This window comes from Symphalangus syndactylus, chromosome 13, assembly GCF_028878055.3.
Source record: "Symphalangus syndactylus isolate Jambi chromosome 13, NHGRI_mSymSyn1-v2.1_pri, whole genome shotgun sequence".
NCBI classification, from domain to species: Eukaryota; Metazoa; Chordata; class Mammalia; order Primates; family Hylobatidae; genus Symphalangus; species Symphalangus syndactylus.
The window spans coordinates 56,933,418-56,942,958 of record NC_072435.2 but is presented as its reverse complement, the minus strand read 5'-3'; the positions used below and the strand labels follow the sequence as shown (position 1 = coordinate 56,942,958).

At 40.8% G+C, this 9,541-nt stretch overlaps 1 pseudogene; it reads right to left on the bottom strand.

The window, feature by feature from the left end:
• Positions 1–5,660: 5,660 nt before the first annotated feature.
• On the bottom strand, positions 5,661–8,453 carry LOC129460225 (small ribosomal subunit protein eS1-like; annotated as a pseudogene).
• Positions 8,454–9,541: the final 1,088 nt, after the last annotated feature.

The window sequence follows — 9,541 nt, the reverse complement described above, 5'->3', positions numbered from 1 at the left end:
AAGCTTCCTACAGTGATCTCCAAGAAAGCCTGCACAGTGCCAGGAACATAACAATTACTCAAAACATGTGTGTTGACTGCGAATGCGAAACCAATGACACATGTGAAATTGCATTGCACTGTGCTCTGGAAAACCCAGAAAGCTGTTTGGGGAGAAATCCAGGAGTGGAGCGAACCCATGTCCTCATCTGAGATCCGTGTAACCTTGGCTTGTTATTTCTCCTTTCTGGGTCCCAACTTTTTCATCTGTGGATGGTAATATTTACCTTGAAGTGTTGCTGGCAAAATTGGAGATAATTTAGGCAAAAATGCCTGGCACATATCAAGCGTTTAATATACAGTTTAATAATTATAATCAGATGTGGACATTTTCATATGATCTTCCTCTATCAGACACTTCATGCCATGATTAAAGACAAATGTGTCTTTAAGTTCTTTAGAGAAACTGATTAACCCCGAATTTGCTTTATATCATAGGCTATTTAAATGTTGCAGACATAATTTTTTAATGTCCAGGATTTGTATAACTTCATATTAGAAAACTATTATTTCTTAATAATTTGTTTTAAATGATATTATGGAAAAAGATAGCACAACTCGACCCTCTGTCTGGAAAATCTGTTTTATCCTTTTGGATAACAGCAAAGACTTTGTTTTTTCTTTAGAGGTGGGGTCTTGCTCTGTTGCCCAGGCTGCTGGAGAGCAGTTGTGCAATCACAGCTCTTCTGGGTCTCAGATCCTCCCACCCCAGCCTCCTGAGTAGCTGGTACTACAGGCAGATGCCACCATGCCCAGCTAATTTTTTAAAAATTATTTTGTAGAGACAGGGTAAGACTTTTTAATCAAGGTTTTTAGTTTGATTTGAGGCAAAAAGATTAAAAGCCTTGGTACTTGGTTAATTAAGGTACTGACTTTTTAAACTGCCAACAAGTATCTATTGAGTGCTCACTGTATGCAAGGCACAGTCCTAAGCATTTAGTATGAACCAGGGGATAAAAGAGAGGAAGCTTCCTGCCTTCCTGGGGTCCCATACTAGCAGGGGAAACAGACCACAAATAATAAAAAACAGAGGTAAGCTGGACACCGTGTTATTTTTTTTTTGCGTTAATTAACATATAATAATTGCACACATGTATGAGGAACAGTGTGATATTTCAATACATGTATGCATTGTACAATAATCAAATTAGGATATTTAGCATATTTGTCACCTCATACATTTATCATTTATTTGTGGTGACAGCATTCAAAATTCTCTTTTCTAGCTATTTTGAAATATGCAATACAATGTTGCTAAACAAACATAATCATCCCACTCTGCAATAGATCACCAATAGACAGGAGAACTTATTCCTCCTATCCAACTGTAACTTCGTATCAGTCTCGTCCTATCTCCCCCACCCCCTGCCCCCTGCTTCTCTGATAATCACTATTCTACTCTCTACTTCTACGAGATCAACTTTTTTTTTGAGACAGAGTCTAGTTCTGTTGCCCAGGCTGGAGTGCAGTGGTGTGATCTCAGCTCACTGCAACCTCCGCCTCCCAGATTGAAGCAATTCTCCTGCCTCAGCCTCCTGAGTAGCTGGGACTACAGGTGCACTCCACTGCAGATGGCTAATTTTTGTATTTTTTGTAGACACGGGTTTCACCATGTTGTCCCGGCTGGTCTCAAACTCCTGTGCTCAGGTGATAGGCCTGCCTTGGCCTCCCAAAATGCTGGGATTACAGGCATGAGCCACAGTGCCCAGCCACATCAACTTTTTTAGGCTCCACATATGAGTAAGGTCACATAGACTTTGTCTTTCTGTGCCTGGTTTATTTCATTTAACATAAGGTCCTCAAAGTTCATCCATGTTGCTGCAAATGACAAGATTTCATTCTTTTTTAAGGCTGAATAGTATTCCACTGTGTATATATACCACATTTTCTTTATCCATCCATCCATTGATGGACACTTAGGTTGATTCTATATCTCGGCCTATGTGAGTAATGCTGTAATAAACATAACAGTACAGAAATCTCTTTGACATACCGATTTCATTTCCTTTGGATGTGTACCCTCTGGTGGGATTGCTGGATCTTATGGTAGTACTATTTTTAATTTGTTGAGGAACCTCCATGCTGTTTTCTATTATTTCTGACTAATTTTCACTCCCACTAGCAGTGCATGCTGTGTTAAAAGGTGGTAAGTATCGTGGGGGTGGAAAGTGGAGGAGGCTAAAGAGGAACAGGCGTGGGATAAAGTACATTTTAAATAGCATGGCCCAGGCCACAGTGAGAAGGCCATGTGGAACCAAAGACTTACAGAGTCCCATCAATAGGATCAAAGCTCCCAAAATGGGCCATGAGATTGGACTATCTAGAATGGCTTTCTAGAGATGTTGTATTACTCTGAAAACTGCCAAATTCACTTTTTCTCCTACCCCATGCTATCGTAGGTATAATCACAGTCACTCCCTTGGGAAATGTCTCCTCCCCTCCTCTCCACCTTCTCTTCAAGGATTATATATAGGATTTGTGTTCACAGAGGCAGCTAGACTCCTACAAAGGAAAATGTTAAGTTCCTTTCTCTTGACAAGAGATGTGTTCCTGCGGGGAGAATTTTACTGTAACTGAAATTTAAGTAAAACTCACCGAAATGACATGCTTAGTGAATTATCTTTTAAAAGGGGCCTCTCAATCTAAAACACGTGCAAACAAGAGCCAGTGGGATCCACCCGAGAGTAGAGTATGTTCTCCTGTGCATGGATTTAGTAACAGCCACACTTATTTCCAAAAACTCACATGAGATCTGCCAGGAGTTTGCTCTCCTTAGAGGGAAGGGAAAAAGAGGCACCGGCATATGAGGAAATTCTCACCTTTGATTACTGGGATATTCAACAAGTCAAGATTGTCATTGAAACACACACACACACACACACACACACACACACACAAAACTGTTTTTGATACAGAATTCTCCCAGAATCACATGAGGTACACAGATGCCAAATCTTGTTAAGAGTTCCAAGGGTGAATCTCCAGTGAGCTCAGTTTCTTTTTTCTTTCTTTCTTTCTTTCTTTCTTTCTTTCTTTCTTTCTTTCTTTCTTTCTTTCTTTCTTTCTTTCTTTCTTTCTTTCTTTCTTTTTTTCTCACTTTTCATCCAAAGCTGCATCTCTGAGCGCTCAGCTCTGCCCCGTGGGAGAAGGAAGAGGAGTTGTTGGCGTTGCCTTTGATTATGGGTTTCCATGGTATCGGGGAAGAGAGGAGAAGGGAGGGGCTTGGGAATGGCAACTGCAGACTCGGCCAGCTCTGGGACACCTCATAGCGAAATTCTCCTAAAATATCAGCTGGGAATAAGAAAACCATATCCTTAAGAAAAATCCATGGTGTGAATTAGTTTTGGATTCTTAAGGGATCAAGACCACATCTGGGTACGTTTGTTGGGTCTATTTCTGTCTTGTTTACCCAAGTTGTTTTCTCTCCTAATTCTTTCTTCTCAATTCCATAATGAAAAGTAGTCTCTTATCAAAGCTCCTTTTTCTAAAAATACTCAATTTAATGTTTCTCTGACCATGGAAAATGTAGTCCCTTGGGGGAAATTTTCAGAACTGTTGATGAGGAGCTGAATTAGAAATGCTGTCAGCAGCAAGGAGAGAATCACGCTGATTTGACCTCTTGGCCACCTGCCTGGCAAGGACCTAACAAGATGGATACTTGCATTGTACTGACAAAAGTGTTAGTTGTTTAATGAATTGCAAATCAGTATCAGGCTTGTTTGAGGTGCTATCTTTTTCTTTTTCTTTCTTTCTTTTCTTTTTTTTTTTTTTTTTTTTTTTGAGACAGGATTTGCTCTATAGCCCAGTGTGGAGTACAGCGGCATGATCATAGCTCGCTGCAGCCTCAAACTCCTGGGCTCAGGTGATCCTCCTGCCTCAGCCTCCTAAGTAGCTGAGACTACAGGTGTGCACCACCGTGCCTGGCTATTTTTTTCATTTTTTTGTAGAGACAGGGGTCTCACTATATTGCCCAGGCTCATCTCGAACTCCTGGCTCAAGCAATCCTCCCACCTCAGCCTCTCAAAGTGCTGGGATTATAGGCATGAGCCACTGCACCCAGCCTTGCTTTACTTTTCTTTCAATGAACTAATAAGTGCACAGCTCTGAAATTTCACAAGGCTAGCACCCAGATAAAGGAACAGAAGTCCCCTTGTGATTCTTATGCCAGTCTCCACCCTCCCTCCTCCTCAAACACCATGACGTAGTTTTGCCTGTTTGATAGAAAACTTGATATAAATGCAATTCCATGGAATATGCAGATAGTCCTCTTTCATATCTGGCTCTTGTCATTCCACATTATGTTCATGAGATTCACCTATGTTGGGAGTAGCAAAAGATAACTCATTTTTGCTACTCCATAAGATTCTACTGTGTGAATATTCCAAGATTTATCCATTGGAGACATGTGGTTAGTTTCCAGTTTGGGGCTATTATGAACATCTCCATGAACATTGTCCTACATCTTCTGATGTGCACATGTGCATTTGTGTTGCTTATACACCTAGGAATTGAATCTGTAGGTTACAGAATGTGTGTCTGTTCAGCTTTCGTGTTGCCCAATCATTTCCCAAAGTGGTTCTATCAACTTACACTCAAAGCACATGAGACATTCAGTCGCCCCATGTTCTGGGTTGAATTGTGGCCCTCCAAATTCATATGCTGAAGTCCTAACCTCTACTACCTTAGAATGTGACTATATATGGAAGTAGGGCCTTTAAAAAGATAATTAAGATTAAATGAGGTTATCAGGGTGGACCCTAATCCAATATGACTAGTGTCCATATAAGAAGAGATCAAGACACAGACACACACAGAGGGATGACTCTGTGAAGACACTGGAAGAAGATGGCCATCTTCAAGCCAAGAAGAGAGGCCGTCAGAAGAGACCAACCCTGCTGACACCTTGATGGACTTCCAGCTTCCAGGACTGTGAAGAAATACATTTCCATTGTTTAAGCCACCCAATCTGTGGTACTTTGTTATGCCCGCAGATCTTACAAACATTAAAAAGATAAGAAGAGGATATGATAAACAATGACGCTCTTATGCCAATGAATTTGAAAATTCAGATGAATCTTAGAAAAAAACACAACCTACCAAAGTAGAAAAATCTGAATGATCTCATTACTCAATTTACTCAATTGAGTAAATTGAATTTATGATTTAACACCTTCCCATGAAGAAAACTCAAGTCCAGGTGGCTTCACTGATGGATTCTATCCAATACTCCAGGAGGATAAATATTTGCTTTTCCAGGGACCGCTAAAAGAGGGAGCACCTCTCAACTTGTATGAGGACAGAATGATCTTTACCCCCAAACTAAGAAGGATATTGTAAGAAAAGAAAATTATTAGCCCATCTCTTCCCATGAACGTAGATGTAAAAATTCTAAAAAAACAAACAAACAAACAAAAACAAAGCACACATACACACACACACAAAATTAGCCAGGCATGGTGGTACACACCTGTAGTCCCAGCTACTTGGGAGGCTAAGGAAGGAGGAGCCCAGGAGTTTGAGGCTGCAGTGAGCTACGATTGGGCCACTGCACTCCAGCCTGAGCAGCAGAGTGAGAGAGTGAGACCCTATCTCAAAAAAAAATAAGTCCAAATTTTAAACAGATTATTGGACCGGTGGTTCCTATCCATCAGCTCATTCAACTTTAGCACCTGCCTCATCCCCAGTAGCTTTTCTAGAACTCTTGCCTTCCCCATGAAGCTCCGTGTGTTTCCCCAGTTCAAACTTGGGCTTTTCCACATTTTTACTTTACTGATGAAGACATCACAAGGAAGATACACAGATTGGCAAGTCTTTCCTATGTCTTTTTCTAATGCCGTCCGGAATCCATTTATTGACCACTTCTTTCAAGCCACTTGTCTGCACCTCTTGGGTCGTGATTTCCATCATCTTCTTCCAGACTTGGCAAACCTGTTGGTGCTGAGTATAAGAGGGCTTCCGTATCTGATTATTGCATTTTTTAAGTAAAACCACACAAAACAGACAAAGCAAATAATCACTGATAGTCTTGACATCAACATGAGCTTTAGTCATGGTCTGCCACTTTTTGGCCATTGAACACATCTTGTCACAGGTAAGATCCATGCCATGGAAGTTAGGCAGGCAGTTTTTGCCCTGAACATCTTCAGTAATCAGCTTCAATTTTCTAAGTGCAACTTCATCATTCTGCAGATCAACAAGGCTCGCTTCAAACACATGACCCTTAAGGCCATCTGATGCAATTTTGGTTCCTTGAGTTCTGGTGACTGGTGTCTGTCAAATATTTCTTATATTGAATATAACAGGAGGTTTCACACTTTCACATCATACCAATCTTTCTTTCTTTCTTTCTTTCTTTCTTTCTTTCTTTCTTTCTTTCTTTCTTTCTTTCTTTCTTTCTTTCCTTCTTTCTTTCTTTCTTTCTTTCTTTCTTTCTTTCTTTCTTTCTTTCTTTCTTCTTTCTCCTTCCTTCCTTCCTTCCTCTCTTTCTCTCTTCCTTCCTTCCTTTTCCTTTCCTTTCCCTCCCTCCCTCCCTCCCTTCCTTCTTTCCTTCGTTCCTGCCTTCCTGCCTTCCTTCCTGCCTTCCTTCCTTTTCTCAGAGTCTCCCTGTATCACTCAGGCTGGAGTGCAATGTTGTGATCATAGCTCACTGCAGCCTTGACCTTCTGGGCTTGAGAGGTCCTCCCACCTCAGTCTCCCAAGTAGCTGGGACCACAGGCATGCACCACCACACCCTGCTATTTATTTGTCTGCTTGTTTGTCTGTTTGTTTATGTATGTATTTACTTATTTTTTGAAAAGACGGGGTCTCACTTTGTTGCCCAGGCTGTTCTCAAACTCCTGGCCTTAGACCATCCTCCTGCCTTAGCCGCCCAAAGTGCTTGGATTACAGGTATGAGCCACGACACCCAGCCCACCAATCTTTCTTAGAAAATGGATGAGCCACTTTCTTCTTGGCTTCCTTTTTGCTGCCTTTCAAAAGACGCTTGTTCTTGCCGACCACCGTGGCGCTGCTCACAGAGCCGAAAATCAGACAAGTTTAGAATTATCATATCTTCCTGGTGATTGACTCTTTTCTCATTACCCCTCTTTAGGCCTAGTCATAACTTCTTAATGCTTTCTGCCTTAGCCTTGTTTTGTCTCATCTGACTATAACTGCACATCCACTTTGTTTTGGTTGATGTCTGCAGTGTCTACATTTTCCTATAGTTTTACTTTTAGTTTTTCTCTATCTTTATATTTAATGTGTGTCTCTTGTAAGCAGTGTTTAGTTGGATTGTTTTTTATTCAATCTGATAATTGTATTTTAATTGGAATATTTGATCTTTTTATATTTAATGCAATTAGTGACACATAAGATTAAAATCTATCATCAGTCCTTCTTCTCTCTTCACTATTTTAACTCTCTTATCTTCATTTTGATTATTCAAGTCATTTTTCTTTTTTAATTCCTTATCTGTAGTCCAGGCTGGAGTGTAGTGATGTGATCACAGCTCATTGCAGTCTCAAACTCCTAGGCTCAAGGGATTCTCTCTCCTCAGCCACCCAAATAACTGAGACTGCAAGCATGTGTCACAGTGCTGGGTTAATGTTTTAAATTTTTTATAGAGATGAAGTCTCATCGTGTGGCCCAGGCTGGTCTCAAACTCCTAGACTCAAGTGATCCTCCTGCTTCGGCCTCCCAAAGCATTGGGATTACAGGCATGAGTCACCGTGCCCAGCTGTTTTTAATTAACTCTTATTTTTTTTGTAGAGGCAAGGTCTTGCTATGTTGCCCAGTCTGGTCTCGAACGCCTGGCCTCAAGCAATCCTCTGACCTCAGCCTCCCAAGTAGCTGGGATTACAGGCACATGTCACTGGACTCGGCCAAGTCATTTTTAGTACTCCATTTCACCACTCTACTAGCTTGTCAAATACATATTATTTTACTATTTGAAATCTGCAGATTGCAATATGCATCCTGTATTTACTAGCGCCAATATGAGTCGGTACATTTATTTCTTCCCGGATGATTAAGAATACATTTAGAATATTTTAACTTCCTCTTTTCCTGCAGTAGATGCCTTCTATGCCCCATCTAAATCCCCTGGCACTCCCATTCCTGCACATCCTGGCTCAGTTTACAACTCCCAGCATCTGTGACTCACCTCCGCCCAAGGGCTTCTGTGGAGGCTGAGTATAGCGCTGGCTAGAAGTGCCGGGAAATTAAAATCTCCCTGGAGTAGTTTTCAAGCCATCACTGGCCACAGTTGCTGCATAACTCTCCCAGCTTCTGTGTGCTTCAGGTGCTAGTAACTCTGAGCTGCGTTTTCCACCTTCGTTCCCAGGGTTTCCAAGCAGAATTAAGCTTCAATTACCCAGAGTGATACTTTGCGGGATTATGCACAATGTATTGGTTCCCTTCCCTTCCCTACCTCATTTCCCATGTCCCATACTGATGTGATCTGGGTTAACTTCCCAAATAAATCATTTGGACTCAGATCTTTGTTTCAAGGGTTGCTTCTGGTAAAGTCCCTTCCCTTGTTTTGTGATGTTATTGACATATATTCTGATTCTAGGTGTATATAAAACCCAGAAGTCATTATTATTTTTGTTTGATGCAGCCAGTGTGCACTTAGATTTACCCACATACTTTATGCTTTCTCTTACTCTTTATTCCTTCCTGAATTTCTGCCCTTAACTCTGGAATGGTTTTTCTCGTGTTTGAAGAACTCCTTTGGGGCATATTGGCTCACACTTTGGGAGGCCAAGGCGGGAGGATTGCTTGAGTCCAGGAGTTCAAGATCAGCCTGGGCAACATAACAAGACCTCATCTCAACAAAAAAAATATAAAAATTAGCCAAGCATGGTGGTGCACACCTGTAGTCCCAGCTACTTGGAAGGCTGAGGTGGGAGGATCGTTTGAGCAGAGGAGGTCGAGGCTGCTGTGAGCCATGATCACGCCACTGCACTCCAGCCTGGGCAACAGAGTAAGACCCTGTCTCAAAAAACAAAAACAAAAACAAAAAACTCCTTTTAGCATTTCTTCTAGTGTGGGTATACAAGTAACTAATTCTCTCAGTTGTTGTTTGCCTAAACATTTATTCATTTCGCCTTCCTTTCCGAAGCATAGGTCACTGAACATAGAGTTCTAGGTTGGCAATTATCTTCTTTTTTACTCTTATTTTTTATTACTCTTTTGATTATTAAAGTCATTTTTGACTTGAAGTCAAAAATTATGTCTTAATATCACATTGAAGACATTATTTCATTTTCTCCTGGCTTCTATCCTTTCTATGAAAAACTCAGCTGTCATTTATATTGTTCATTTTTAAGATAATATGTTTTTTTTCCTCTAGATACTTTTAAGATTTCTCTTTGATTTTTAGTGTATTTGTGAGGATGTGCTTAAGTATGGCTTTCTTTGTTTATACGCAGCTTAGGATTGATTCTCTTGCTCTCTCTTTTTTTTTTTTTTTTTTTGAGTCAGAGTCTCATTCTGTCACCCATGCTGAATTGCAGTGGCAT